The sequence below is a fragment of the Vanessa tameamea genome, chromosome 5 (genome assembly GCF_037043105.1).
Source record: "Vanessa tameamea isolate UH-Manoa-2023 chromosome 5, ilVanTame1 primary haplotype, whole genome shotgun sequence".
Classification (NCBI taxonomy): Eukaryota; Metazoa; Arthropoda; class Insecta; order Lepidoptera; family Nymphalidae; genus Vanessa; species Vanessa tameamea.
Window position 1 is genome coordinate 5,509,209 of NC_087313.1, and position 14,648 is coordinate 5,523,856.

Consider the following 14,648-nt stretch of genomic DNA (forward strand, 5'->3'; position numbering starts at 1 on the left):
TATTATTATTATTATTCTAATTAACAGCTTAAATTAAGCATAGAGTATATTAATACATGATGGATGACACTTTTTTTAATAATCTATAGCCAAACAGATTTTTTTGTTTTTTAATTTTCGGTAAAAGGTCAAAATAGGTAAGTATTATTTAAGAAAATTTGTGTTATATTAGAATTGAGAAAACGTTATGCAACTCAGAAAAAAAGTCAATTTTAAGTTTTAAAGTCGACAAAACACTGAGTGCATTCCTGTGTCCTGCCCCTTAAATCCTTTCAAGTTTGTATTGGCGTAAAACTAGATATGGTACCTAAGCCTATCATCGATGTATAAAAATATATTAAAGATATGATTTGGTTTTGAGCTCATTTGTATAATCGTAAAAAGAAATTGAAAGAACATTTTATAATATGTGTTACCTAAATATTTTTTTTAACGAACGATGTAGTCAATTTTTATCTTTTGATATTAGTAAAATAAGTTTTAGTTGTGTAAAAGGAATTATGAATATTGTAATAAATTAGAATACTATACGTACATAAATAGATATCATCTATATTTAAGCATTCCTCGTTTTATTATAGATAATATAAAATCACATAATATTAAGCAACAATTTACCACACAAAATTGTTAATTTTATGTAAACAATACTTTATAAGACATGTCAGAGTAATTTATGAAAGTTTCAATAACTATAAAGTTAGTTAATTGTAAGTCGTGTGGTCGACCGTCGACGTGTTGAGACTCAAAGCACGAATTTCACCGCTGATATTGCTACTTACAAAACAGTGAAGTTCGTTTGCACAAGCATATCGAACCTGCCTGGGATAATCTTTGGTAACACACAGTGAAAACTTGTCCTAACAGCGCAATAGGGTTTGTAAACACGCCGAGAAGTTTCTTTACTTTGCATCAATAAATATTGACGTAGGATGTTCACCGAGATAAACCATGGAAACAACGGGTAAATTGAATTGAATATGTGCTTTGTAACCATGAGTCGGTTTGTATCGGTGATTACAGGTGGGCCGCTAAAATGCACTGTTGTGTATTCGGTTCGTTATCAACAAAGCGTTAGTTTCTTGCCTCGTATCATGCCAGATCTATAGACCGCATCGCTCCCATAACTGCAATTTCCGAGATGCTGAATGATAGATAATGTATCCAAATTATAGCTTGCGGCGTGCGAACGGTTTGTAGTTTGTACTTTGTAGTATAACCGATGCGTGAGAGAACGTTTAAACGAAACTGGCTCAGTCAGCAACTACCCTGGATGTCAATGCGGGCCCGATAAACGAACATCCCGCGTACCTGTCTATGCATAAAGTGCTGTTTGGTGTGGTTCGTATTTCGCCGAAATGTTAGGATCCTTATTTTTTTAAACAGCAGGTGACCGGTTGCGCGAGCGGGATGGGTATCTTCTCCGGCGAATAGTCGAATACGAAAGCTCGCGAGAGTCGGGAATTCAGATACAGTCTTGCGTCGGCACGGCCAGCGGCCGACCGTCTTGTGTGCTGCGTGCTGAGGCGACTCCGACCTATCTTAAACTTTACGTATACATCGATATTATGCATGTTATAATATGTTGTAAACATTTTTGCTGTTAATAAATTTTAGTAATATCAGTTTTAATCGTGATTAACAGAACTAGTTTATTTTTTATAATTACGTGTCTTTTATTTTGTGAAAATAACGTTATCAAGTGCACGCCAGTGGTAGATCCTGTTGCACCTTTGACATTGGTGAGTTTTAAACTAAAATAAGGTTCATCTGGGTTATTTCTTAATATAACTTCGCTTTATAAGGTGTGACAAATCACTTCAGCTTATTATCTTTAATGAATAGATAAGATACGCTAGTTTAATTTTAAGGCGGCAAACATGGCGTAACTTAATTTTTAACATTGACTTTATATTTTTGAATTTAAACAAATTAATTTATATTTTTAATTCATATATTATTTGTTAGTTTAATATCGTTAGTTTATTATTTTACTTAAGGAATGTTTTTATTTTGACAATTCAAACACTAAGTACCCACAAAATTTACCGGAAAAGTACTTATAGTTAAACCCGACTCTTTATACTAAAAAATTAAGTTAATATTTTCTTATAATGCAGTTTATTCATCTGCTATTCATTTTATAAAATCAAACTCTAATTGAACATATCAATCCTTATTCTTATAACGACTGATTTTTACAAATAACAGTTAATAATTTGCTTCTTACTTTATGATAACAGTTACCGGTGACATCCGAATTATATTATAATAAATTATAATAGTGTACTGTTATATTTAACAATAAAATTATTAATTCATTTTGTTACCTAAACCATTAGCTTCATTGTATTAATAACATTTCGTAATTTTCAAGATTATAAAGCTACAGCTAAATATCTGCGTGTAAAATCTACATATTAAAGAAAAAAAGACGAAAAATCCAGTAGTTACTCTTTACCACCATCTAAATATCGATTGTATTAATTAAACAAAAAGGAATGTATTTATACCTGAAAATCAAAAATGTAATGCTTTATTTATTTATTAAATTTTGGGATAAGATTTTATTTTTTATTGCATATGATATTGTCTGATACATCTTTGCCATATTCATAACAATTAAAATCATATTAACAAACGACTTAGTTCTTATTCAATAAACAATTAAGATAACTTCATAATACATACGAATATTAAATAAATATAAAAATTAATACAAATAATTTAATTCATTGGTACTTATTTGTACTAACGATAAGTATATACATTTCAGTTATTTTCTTTTAAAGTAACACCTCTAAATGTTTACTGCTGCGCTAAGGCCTCTTTGCCTGTTGAAGGATAGTACGTCCTTCAGAAGGCAAGTATGAAATGTATTATTATAAACACAAATTAAGCACATGAACACTCAGTGTTGCCGACCCGGACTTCAATCACAGTCTTCGGTTATAATTTATAATAAAAATATATGTCGAACAGAATAATTTAGATTTCATTCAGAGACACTTATTTGACAGACGTACTTTTGCAAGTGAAACTACAGTTTTTTTACGAGATTTCGTAGAACATATGTGATTTGATCTGGGTTGATAACGTTATTAGATCTTGAAGTAGAGATGATGCATACATTTAATACTATACGTGGAACTTAATAGCACCCCATGTTGCGACTGGGTCGTGTAAAAAATATTTTTTCCGTTCCTAGACATGGGTAATGTCAACTGCGTATCCATACGATAGAACAGCACACGTAGGTATTACAGATGCATAACTTCACGCTAAGTTATGGACAGTACTGCCCCGTATAGCGGGCACTTTAATGTTCTATTGTGGTCGGTGACCTGGGACTTTCATTTAAATGAGGGTTCTCTTTTTAGTATATCATTTAATATGTGTTAACGTTCTAATAAGGAATAGTAAATTTACATCTATATTCCATTAGCCACTTTCCTAACAGATATATTTATACCTAGGTTGTGTATCTTGGTAGGTTAGGTGGAGCGTATCTAAAAAGAAAATTGGTAATTAATGTTTTGACAAGTTTCATTTATCAAGAAAATATGTAACAATATATTTGGTTTATTAAGAATAAGAAGAATTGTACAAAGAAAAGAACAATTTGAGTCGAATCGCGCACCATACCATAGCTTAGATAATATTTATCATTTATAGTAAACTAGTTGTCGTTCGCGGTTTCGTTCGCGATTTGGAGTTGTTCATCAGGTTTTACGCATAAAAAGTACCATATGTCCTTCCTTGGAGTTCAAGATTGCTTTATTCCAAATTTCATCAAATTCGTTTCAATGGTTTGGCCGTAAAGAACAACAGACAGACAGACAGAGTTACTTTCTCATTATTAATATTAGTACAGATTCTTTAAAATGTTGGTGACGCTTCATTAATAATTTCATTAAATTTCATGGCAACATTAGCGTGTAACTTTATTATTTGATATAAATAGTTAATATATAAAAAAATCTTGATATTTTAACATGCACTATCCCATATCGAATGGTAAGGTAGGGTCAGACCGCCAAGTCCGACAAAGGGCACAATGGAGCCGATTGAATGACAATGGACTCCACGCTCCAGCGCCGCTCTGCTGCACCATGAAATAAAAACCGGTCAAGTTAATCCCGCAAAGGTTTTTTTTATTTGATAAATAGAACTGGCAAAGTACAGATAGCCTTACGATGTTTGTTTATGTATTCCAGTTAATGCCGAACTCTTTCAGAATTAACTGGAATACACTCTTGTCATTATAATAATATTTTGTTAGGGCCTTTAATTGATATATATTTTCTTTATTAAATCCAGCGTGGATTTTTGCAGAACGAGATTTTTTTCAGGTACTTTAAATTCATTTCAAAATTAAAAGTATACTTTTATTTTTAAAAGGCATTTTTTTGTTTTTACCTAAGCGATCTGCGCGCAAGCTGGTCTAACACCTACGCGTATTAATCAGTTACCACAAAATATAAATAGTTTTTTTTTGCTTTGTTACAATTTTACGGATGAGATCTTTAGTGTGTAGACAGGCTTTGCGATTATATGTGTATAAATCGCTTGTAAAGCTATGCATTCCTTATATTTATAGCAGTTTTGAGGTATTTATTTCCTATTAGTACTTAGATAATTGACAATCAATAAATACGTACAGGTACCTAAAGCTACAATTGTAATATTTCGTTACGTTCATAAATATTTATAGTTTGACTCATTAACATTTCCATATAAAACATAACATTTAAAAAGGGTTAAAAAGTATATACATTGAATACATAAATTATATTTACTTACATATTAATGATTATTTACATTGAGATGTTAACTAAACATAGGTGCAGATCAAAATTAAAATAACTGCACGACCTCCGTTTTCGAGTAGTGTGTACACCGGTTTTCATGGGTATGCCACTCCGAGGTCCCGGGTTCGATTCCCGGCCGAGTCGATGTAGAAAAAGTTCATTAGTTTTCTATGTTGTCTTGGGTCTGGGTGAATGTGGTACCGTCGTTACTTCTGATTTTCCATAACACAAGTGCTTTAGCTACTTACATTGGGATCAGTACTTGTATGTGATGTTGTCCAATATTTATTTATTATTTATTTATTTATAGCTTCAGTAAAAACCATCGACTGCGGTCTACCACCATTCCGGTGGTAAGAATGCTAGCATAATTTCTCCGTTGATTTGCAGATCCGTTTCTCTATGCGTAATATTAAATTATATCTTTATCACTAATTTCATGACATTATTTACATGCGTATTGTATGAACATTTTTATATCAAAATATTTATCTGGCAGGATTTCTGTGAGCGTCCTAAAAGTTGATATTTATTTAAGCTATGATGACTTTATCTGACTAAGTTCGAACACTGATAACCGTCAACTGTGCTGTGCATTATAGTGTCCAAGTGTGTGTTTTATTTACTATAACTAAAATACTAACAGGTTATAAATTTAACCCTTTTTCTGATTGTACTTAAAGTGCGATAAATCATTCTATATTAAATTATAGCAAACTTTTAATTAATACCAGACGCTTAAACCAAATTAGATGGTCCAAATTAAACCGCCATTCATTGCTATAAAAATATGAAGTACTTTGATTCGAAACATAGTAAAAAGAGATTCATTCAGCGAGTCAATACATTGTCATTGTTACAAATAAAAACCCAAATGTGAACAAAACATTGGCTTCTAACATTGACATGACGTGTGTTGTTGGTTCCTTTCAAAATGAACGTAAGCTAAGAACGTTTCATATTAAATATGTTTTCGCACGTGACATTTGCGAAGTAATCTGTGACTTCTCGGCACAGATAAGAGATAAAAATATAAAAATATGTATATAGGTATCGAACGTATGGTAGTGTGTAATGTTTTTTAAATTAAATTAATGTATTTTTTATACATATTGTATAAAAATATTAGTATTTTGCATTGCTCTTCCATATAAACTATAAGTGAGCCAAATTACGTCGTAGTATTCGTAGAAAGGACTACAACATAGACATAAAATACCTATTATTAATAAATTTCACACAAGTAAAAAGCTACAAACCAGAAGAGAGAACTTAACTGTTAAGTTTCATCGTCAGTTATATGCTATGATCATCGATGGCAGATGAGTACGTTTTGATTTAGAAAATCAATTCTCATAATTAATTACACTTGTAATTGTGTCTACAAGCTATTCGGCGTATGTAATTGGAGCGCTTCCACAATCCACATGCGATTCTTTGCATAAATGCATGGTAAATGATATTGCACTTGTAATTATCAGCCGAATAACTAATATCTAACGTTTTTAAAATATCAATACAACATTATTCTCTATTCTGATATTGTCTTTTAGAAAATTATAATATTCAATTAGATCCCATTTATTTGTATAGCTCGTTAAAGATTGCATATTTTTATAACATGGTTTTTCTTTTATTTGATGTACAATGAAATATATTATTATGATAGTAAAAAAAGAGGGAGAAATAAGTTAATTATTATGTATTTCACATATCCGTTATGTAAATACATAAATTTGATTCCATGTGCTTAGGTTATGTTTTAAATCTTAACTGATAATAACTAATAAAAAAAATTGATCGAATTTCTTTGTAAAAAATAATTTGTGTTAAAATTGTAATGTAATTTATAATTTTTGACTTTTTTAATATGTGATATTTTATTTTAATAATTTATAATTGCTATTAACTAAATGTGAATAATATGATTAAAGTATATTACATACATTTTAAATCTCATTACAATCAGTTTTGTATAACTCTAACGATTTAATTATTTTAAAAAGAAACCTAATTAAGTTGACCTTCGATGCTGTAAAATACATATATTAATTTATGTTCATCTCGTCCTACTTTTCGTTCATTCTAGATTGCCTGTCATGGCCTTTTAGGTTATTATGAACGATTGAATGTAATTTTGACTATAATTTATACTACATGTGCCATTAAATAATATGTTACATATTATTTTAAATACAATATATTCATACGAACAATCGAAAAAAAAAACCTTTTTTTAATACTTAGATTAAATACCTTATATTATATGAGAGAGTATCCAACTATGTGATAAATTGTTTGATGTTTCTTTTTTTTAAATATCGAAGCATAAAGCATTTTATTTGGTCGAGGGTTGCCACTTTTACCAGTAAATAATACATAACATAAAAGTGGACATAATAATTTAATACAGATAAGTAATCACAAATTAATTTGAAGATACCTTATTTATCGTTTCAATTGTTTCTAATAGTTTATTTAATATACGTTTGTTTTACATGTGCAAAATTTGCTTATTTTTTTATTGATTAGGTATGTAAAGAATGTAAAGAAATGATACGATTTTTTTTTATTATTTCTTCTATTATAAAAAATATATTGAATGTAGGTATTTGCAATAAATTCAGTGCTAATCAATAAACCGTTGGAACGAATAAAACAGATTACATAAGTGTACTTTCGATGCATGTCCTTTAAATTGTTCGTATCTTTACCATAACATTCTTTAGAGCTGTTAAAAAAAATTTACGCTTGAAATATTTTTCACGTAATGCCTTACATCAAAATCCTATTTGTACACAAGATAAGTCGTTCGCTAATAAAAATAAAATACTCGCAGCTCGGCCTCGAAGGCAATGGCATTGGCCGGGTCAACTTTTTGCTATTCCACATCCACGCAATTTGCAAGGAGTTGTAAAGTCAATATAAATAATTGAATGCACATCGTTTATGTACATAGCTACGATGTTTATATTTTATTTGGCAAATAAGATCTACCGAAATATAATCCTAAGGGAGGGCTTATTTGAAACGATCTTTCGTTTGACAGGCTTATCCCGAGTTGTACCAAAGATCGGTTCTCCGATCAGTTCTACATCCAGTCGGGTAACGCCATTTTTTTCAGTTAATCAGGCCACCTGGCTGATCTGTGAATATACGTACAACCTTTGTAATGCTGATCCAACCAAAGGTTCATTTTCTCATCACTTAAAATAAATATTATTTTTATTTATGACATTATTGTGACCCTATAATAATTATTTGTATGATTAATTCTCCTTTCGCTTCGCAATTAAACAAGTTCAGTTTAGAAAGCTGGTGAAACATTTGCTCTGGTATTAAACATTAGTAAAGTTGGAAGCATTGGACAGGTCCGTGACATCGGAAACGCGCGAATAACGGTTGAACCAGATGTTCCCTTGCTAATGATTGCAACATTAGTTTTCAACCCTTAACAGGATGTATTTTATTAAACCATGTTATTGACGATTCATTAAATACTAGTTGTCGCTCGCGTTTTAGGGACTGTTAGGCAGGTGTTTGACATAAAAAGTTTCCTATGTCCTTTCTTGGAATTCAAGCTTGCTTTATACCTAATTTAATCTAATTCGGTTCAGGCCGTGAAACAGAAATATAAAGACAGACACAGTTACTTTTGCAATTATAATATTAGTATAGAATAGATGAGCGATAGGTTCAGACAAAGTTATATACCAATTGACAAGCTCGACATAAGGAAAATCCAAAATGTAAGGATATCGCTTGAGTATTTAACGCAAATTAAAAATATTAATACTTGTTTTCCTGTGTATTCTACGTTGTGTGTTCTCGTAACGTTTATCTGTTTTGGCACATTTTTTCTTGGTTTACCACCGAAGTATCACCAATTTACCAAAGTGGCAAAGTCGTGACGCATAAATAAATATTTCCCGTCACGAGAATTGTAACTGTCAACCGATTGAAAGTCAGGGCGAGTCAATAGTTTAATATGCTGTGTTAACTGTGGACAAAAATATTTACATGTCAACTTTTTTTTAATTTACGTCATATCTAACGAGAGAAAAAACGATAAGAATTGATATAGATTTATGGTATTATATTGGCTATAGTATATATACCAAAAGGTTAAGTTTTGTAGCCGCAGCATATTATTAATAATACAAAATTTTATATTTAGTAGGAAAATAAAAATTGATTTAATTAACGTCTGGTGAAGTGGACTGGTAACTAAGATCTAGTTAATAATACCGTGATGAAGCAAGTTAAGTTAAAGTAAAACGAGAATAATAATAAATGTTATATGCCATAAATACATAAGTAAGGCACATGAACTGGACAGTTTACTGCGCTCAATTACAAAATGAAATATGCCATTCGACAGCTTACACATAGAATTGCATTCAAATGCGGTCGGCATGCTGACCTCTTTTATTTCATAAATGCGCAGAAATCCGAAAACCGCTTGTAACCGTGCAATCCCTTCTCCCTTTAATATTATAAATAAGAGGGTGTTTGTTAGTTTGCGGGTTTTTCTTTTTAAATCCATATGTGACGGTCTTATTTTGGGACCGATTTTAATAACGTATGTTGTGCATCAAAGACCTTAGACTAGGTCTGTAATAGTCATTTGTAGTTTTCAGTTCTGCGACATTTTTTATCTGTTATGGTGTAAGCAGTCCCATGGGCAGTGCCTTGTTTCTATTTAACGAATTGTTAACTGATGGACTTTGGTACGAGCCGTTAAATCCGTTAATATACGTCATACATGCGACATCAAAACTTTTTTTTTAATAGTGACACTTTTTAATAATTCCTCGCTGACAATTAACATCCGTAAGAGGAACGAATCCTTTAATTGAATCTTTTTTTATATGAAAGGGTTGTTGGTATTGTATGGTATTCACCACATCCCAGTCATTGGTACTGTAAGAAATATTACCCATCAACACCCTTCAACCAACGTGCCATATTGTCTGTAGTGGCTGTTACTGGCACTGGCTCCTTCAAACCGGAGCAATACTCAGTATTGCTGTTTGGCAGTAGAATATGCGATGAAGGGGTGGAGGTGGCGGGAATTTATGGGGAGGCTTGCATACATTCCTACCACCAAGCAAGATACTTTGTACACAATCCCCTTAAGTTTTTAAACTGACATGACAGGCGGAAGTTACCTGTAATGACATTAGTATACGGTTTATCGTCGTATTTACATGTTATGATTTTGTATGATAACCAGCGATAAATTCAACTTGGAATCGAATGTCTGTTGATCCTAAAAAAACTTTGATTTCCGGACGTAAATTGAAACATCTTGACGAAAGATCGATTAAAGGTTTGAATAGATTTAAGTAAGTACCTATTTTATTGAAAAAAAAAAGATTCAATTGATTGATCAAAGTTTGTTATATTTCAATCTTAGTTATTGTTTTCGTGACGGTTTTGTCGGATAAGATTAGATCGGACTTTCAACCCGTCACGCATTTTCACTGCACGTTGGCGATCGATCATTTTTCAGTTTAATTTGTACCGTGCGATTATCACAACTTAATTCCTAATGTAAATTTAGCAAATGAATAACTCGTTGGGTTTTTACCCGAACTTGAACCCGCGACCTTCAGTTAAGATAGTTCATCAATATGCGTCTATATTTGTCGAAGCCTATTTAATTACCATTTTAATGTTAATATAGAATAAAATTCTTAGTAAAACTTGTTGGAACTGGAATTTTTGTTCGGCTAGACGATTTTATCAAACATTTCCCAGATCACGATAAAAATTTTTTTTTGTCGGTAATCGATAAAAACAAAATTTCCACGTATTCCAATAACTAACGCAATGACTGGACAATATTATTGCTGCGAAGAATTAGAAGAGAAATTAGGCACAAATGTTATTAGCTTGAAGATGTCGAGTAATGACGCTGATTGGAACATGTTTACTCAGACAACAAGGTGTTAATTTATCGTTTCATTGCAGCCTAAGCATAAATAAATAGCGTAAAAAGCTCTTAATTATAATCAAAAATACATCATAGACTTATCACCTATTATAATTGGTATTCTGTAAACAAGGCTTTTGTTTATAGTGAAACAAATTTTATTTATTAAAATGTCTCATGTATTCTTCAAGAGCTTAAATGTTTTTGCCTTTGCTTTGTGTCAAAACAGTAACGAGATATAAAGGAGGTCGTTAAAGTCGCAGACCAGGTGTCGGCACTTATTAAGGGTCTTAGAAATAAAATATAATTACGTATTCATTCATCGATACTTATGGACACTCTCATTAAGGAGATTCTTTAGATTTAAATATTGAGGATTCGATTTGAATTAATTACACAATAATCCATTAATTAATTAAAATGAATTCATAAAGAAAAAATAGGTATAAAGGTTGGATTAAATATTTGTGTTTTTCAAGTTATCAATATCATTGAATACGAAAATTTTATATCAAATTTTTGCGAAACTGAAATCTCAGATAGAAATGTAGGAAATGAAAGGAAGTTATAGAAAGTAACATTTTATTTCAAAACCAGGCATTTCAAATATGGTCAGGTACACCCAAGTTTTTAACAGTAACTTGAAGGGGCTCTCGGCCTCTTTTTATGACGCCTTTGAGCGCCTGCGGCGATTCTTTACAAAAGAAACCAAAAGATGAATGAATGACTGGCGGTCTTTGTCTTCCATTCATTCGAACCGGCGTTAACTAAAATGTGAGATATAGTGACAATTGACAATTATATCATTTAAGTGCAGCCAAAAACAATGGGCGAGTGTTTGTGTGTGCGCGTGTCGTGAAACAGTGATTCGTATATTGGACTCAATGCTCAGAGAACTCTATGTATGGTGCCTTTTATAATAATTAATTCAGCTACTACATAAACATTCAAGGTCAACATTAAAGGTCCTTCATATTTTTGTATTTATTTATTTTTGATAAAAATAGATTTGATAACATTATTGTTTCATATCGTTCGAAGCTGCTTTCCGAAACGTTGATAGAGTTGAAATATTGTAGTAAGGTAGTAAAGTTTACTTGAATAAAATGTATTGAATTTGGATATTAAACTTAAGCAAGCTGATTAATACAAACCTACGTTAATATAACTAGTGTTTTTAAATATCATATTCTTGAAGATGTAACTTTGAGGAACTGTGATCGGATATACCATTTTACCTTTGATCAAATTTCACGCTACATTAAGTTAAAATTAAGGCAAATAGTTTTTATAGCTATGAATTTTATTTATCAGAATCGATATATTTTAATTAGTAATAAGATATAATTTTCGAATCGCCAGACCACTTGTTTTTAACTTTAGAAATGATAATAACATAGCTATGTGATTTAATTGGTGTTAAATGAGTAGCTACTGAGTATTTCGTTGGTTCTTCTCGATGGAGTCTACATAACGAGAATGTACATTTAATTTAATGTAAAGGTTATAAGAGTTTAAGAATATTTTGATTTTTGATTTCGAATGGATGTACATAATTATGTAAATAGCATTTGTTTATATAATTTTTATCGTGTTAACAATAATCATTGTCATGGCTTTCATAAGTGCGACGAAATACAAAATCTAAAGACAATGTAAATATCATTGAGTACCCAAATGCTTGCTCAAAATAACTTAAAACTATAGGCGGTAGTTGATAACAATATTTTTAGACACAGTTTGACCTTCCACCGCCCCTAGGTTGTTTGCAACGCCACACGAATAGTATTTGGAACGACAATCCGGTTAAATACGTTATTCAATTAATATATTGGGATAAAACAAAATTGGATCTTTAAAAATATAATTTATATTGCGAAAACACAGCATTTTAATAAAAACTAATGTATTTTACATGCTAATACTTTTATTATTCACGTCGGTATTTTTAATTTAATTCCAAACGAGATCCTGATAAGAATGCGGGACTATGTGTACGCTTAATATTTGAGAAAAAAAGTTGAGCTAAGAGCTACAAAACACATAGAGCAGGCATGCGCTTATTCTAACGTTTTTATAGAATAAGACAAAGATCGCAGACAAATGTGTAAACCGTATTCATATACTGATGTTCTTTTTCCGTTTGAATCTTCTTATATGGGTTGTTCAGTGGATGCTTAGGTCTATGGAAGTGACGGATAAGGTGTGAGCGAGGGTGCGCATCCAAATAGGGCATCGAAATTCCTGTATAATGAATGCATTCCCAGTAATAAAGTTCTCGGCATAGATTTAAATGGAATGATGATAGTTTTAAGGACGTGCTCAGCTAGATGATCGGATGACTGCTGGAGATGGGTATCTACACTATCTAATTAGGAAACTTGTACTTAACGCTTTTTAAAGTGCGTGAGTTTTTGCAATTACATGTCTTATTCTTTACGAGAAATCCTCAACAATGCTGCTTCTAAATTAAAAGAATTCTTCTAAATTAAAAGAATATAAATAGTATTTTCAAATGGAACTAGCACTAACAAACTTGATTTTTTTTTTATATGTTAAAATTTGTAATCATCTGGTGTATGTTCTCATATTTTTACGCTTACTACTATGCGAGGATGACGCGATCGTCTAATTCAATATCGATTCTGAATATTGACAATTAATAATTTATCGACTTTGACCGCCAAATGAAGTTTTATGCGTAATTTCATATAAATGAAATTTATAGGTGTTAAACTAATGTATTGCGTTTTAGGGTACCATAAAAGTATTACATATATAATTATACTTTATGTAGTTACTAACAGATGGAACTTCATATCGCACATTATAAATCGATTTTGTTCACGAATATTCTTTGTCAAAATTTGATTAAACAAAAACGAAACAGGTATTATACGAAAAAAAAGTTCATCAACTTACTTGTGATTTGTTTTTAAATGATGTTTTTTTATTCGATTGACTCAGATCTTGGCTAAATAAAATATCCAGAATCTAATCTCGATAAATCTATCCTGTGCGGACCTCGCTTAATGTTCCATATTGAATTTTATTACGAGATTTCTCTTAGATATAGTTTTTGCTACATTGATATGTAATAAGAACAAAATAATGTTGTACGGAAATTACTTTGCATAAATCTAGGCGAAAGCAATCTGCGTATTTGTTGTGTGCTCGGATAAAATGTCTCTTTGCGAAATAGCAAAGTAATATCAAATATTGTGGTCGCAAATACAGACTTGAGCCGCGATAGCTCTTCGAATATAACGAAATATCTTAACCGAATATCGCGGGTTCAAACGCATGCAACGGAGAAACATTACTTTTAAAGTGTTTAATTTGTGCGTATACTATTTATATTGTAGTCGGCAATAATAAAAAACATGATGAAATCTGCATGTGTGTTATGTAATTCTGACACTTGGTGATCGTGATGGAATATAATCTAAAATCCTAATCCTTATCAGAAGATAATGTATTTGCCCAGTCGTGGGACATTTAGGGGTTTTACTTGTACTGTAAGTGGAACTGAATACAGCTAAATATAACATGAGTGCATGTTCGGTTACGTATATTTCAGACAATTTATCTCTCAAATTTTCTTAATTTCTGAAAATCTTTGTTTGTAAAAAAAATATAATTCCAGAATTAAGCTTTCTGGAATCAATCAGAATTTCTAGTTTTGGCGGTGTTGATAGTCAGTCAGGACAACCGATGTTATAATATTCCAATAAAACTTCTTATGATCAATGAATATTTAATGAAGTCAAACGACTTAATATTCATAAGCGATGAAAAAATATGTAAATGGTTAAACACGGTAACTTCGTGTAGCTTTAATGTAATTATTTAATCGTATCTTCATAAAAATAAAGCAAATTATACGGTAGTGGTCGCGT

General features: G+C 31.2%; 1 protein-coding gene across 2 annotated transcripts in view; it reads left to right on the top strand.

The window, feature by feature from the left end:
* Positions 1-1,464: 1,464 nt before the first annotated feature.
* Positions 1,465-14,648, top strand: part of LOC113392307 (extracellular sulfatase SULF-1 homolog) — a 93,202-nt gene continuing 80,018 nt past the window's right edge. For both annotated transcript variants that reach the window (XM_064220774.1, XM_026628665.2), the window contains exon 1: positions 1,465-1,742. The gene's annotated coding sequence lies outside the window, so the exon portion shown is untranslated. The remainder of the gene's footprint in view (positions 1,743-14,648) is intronic.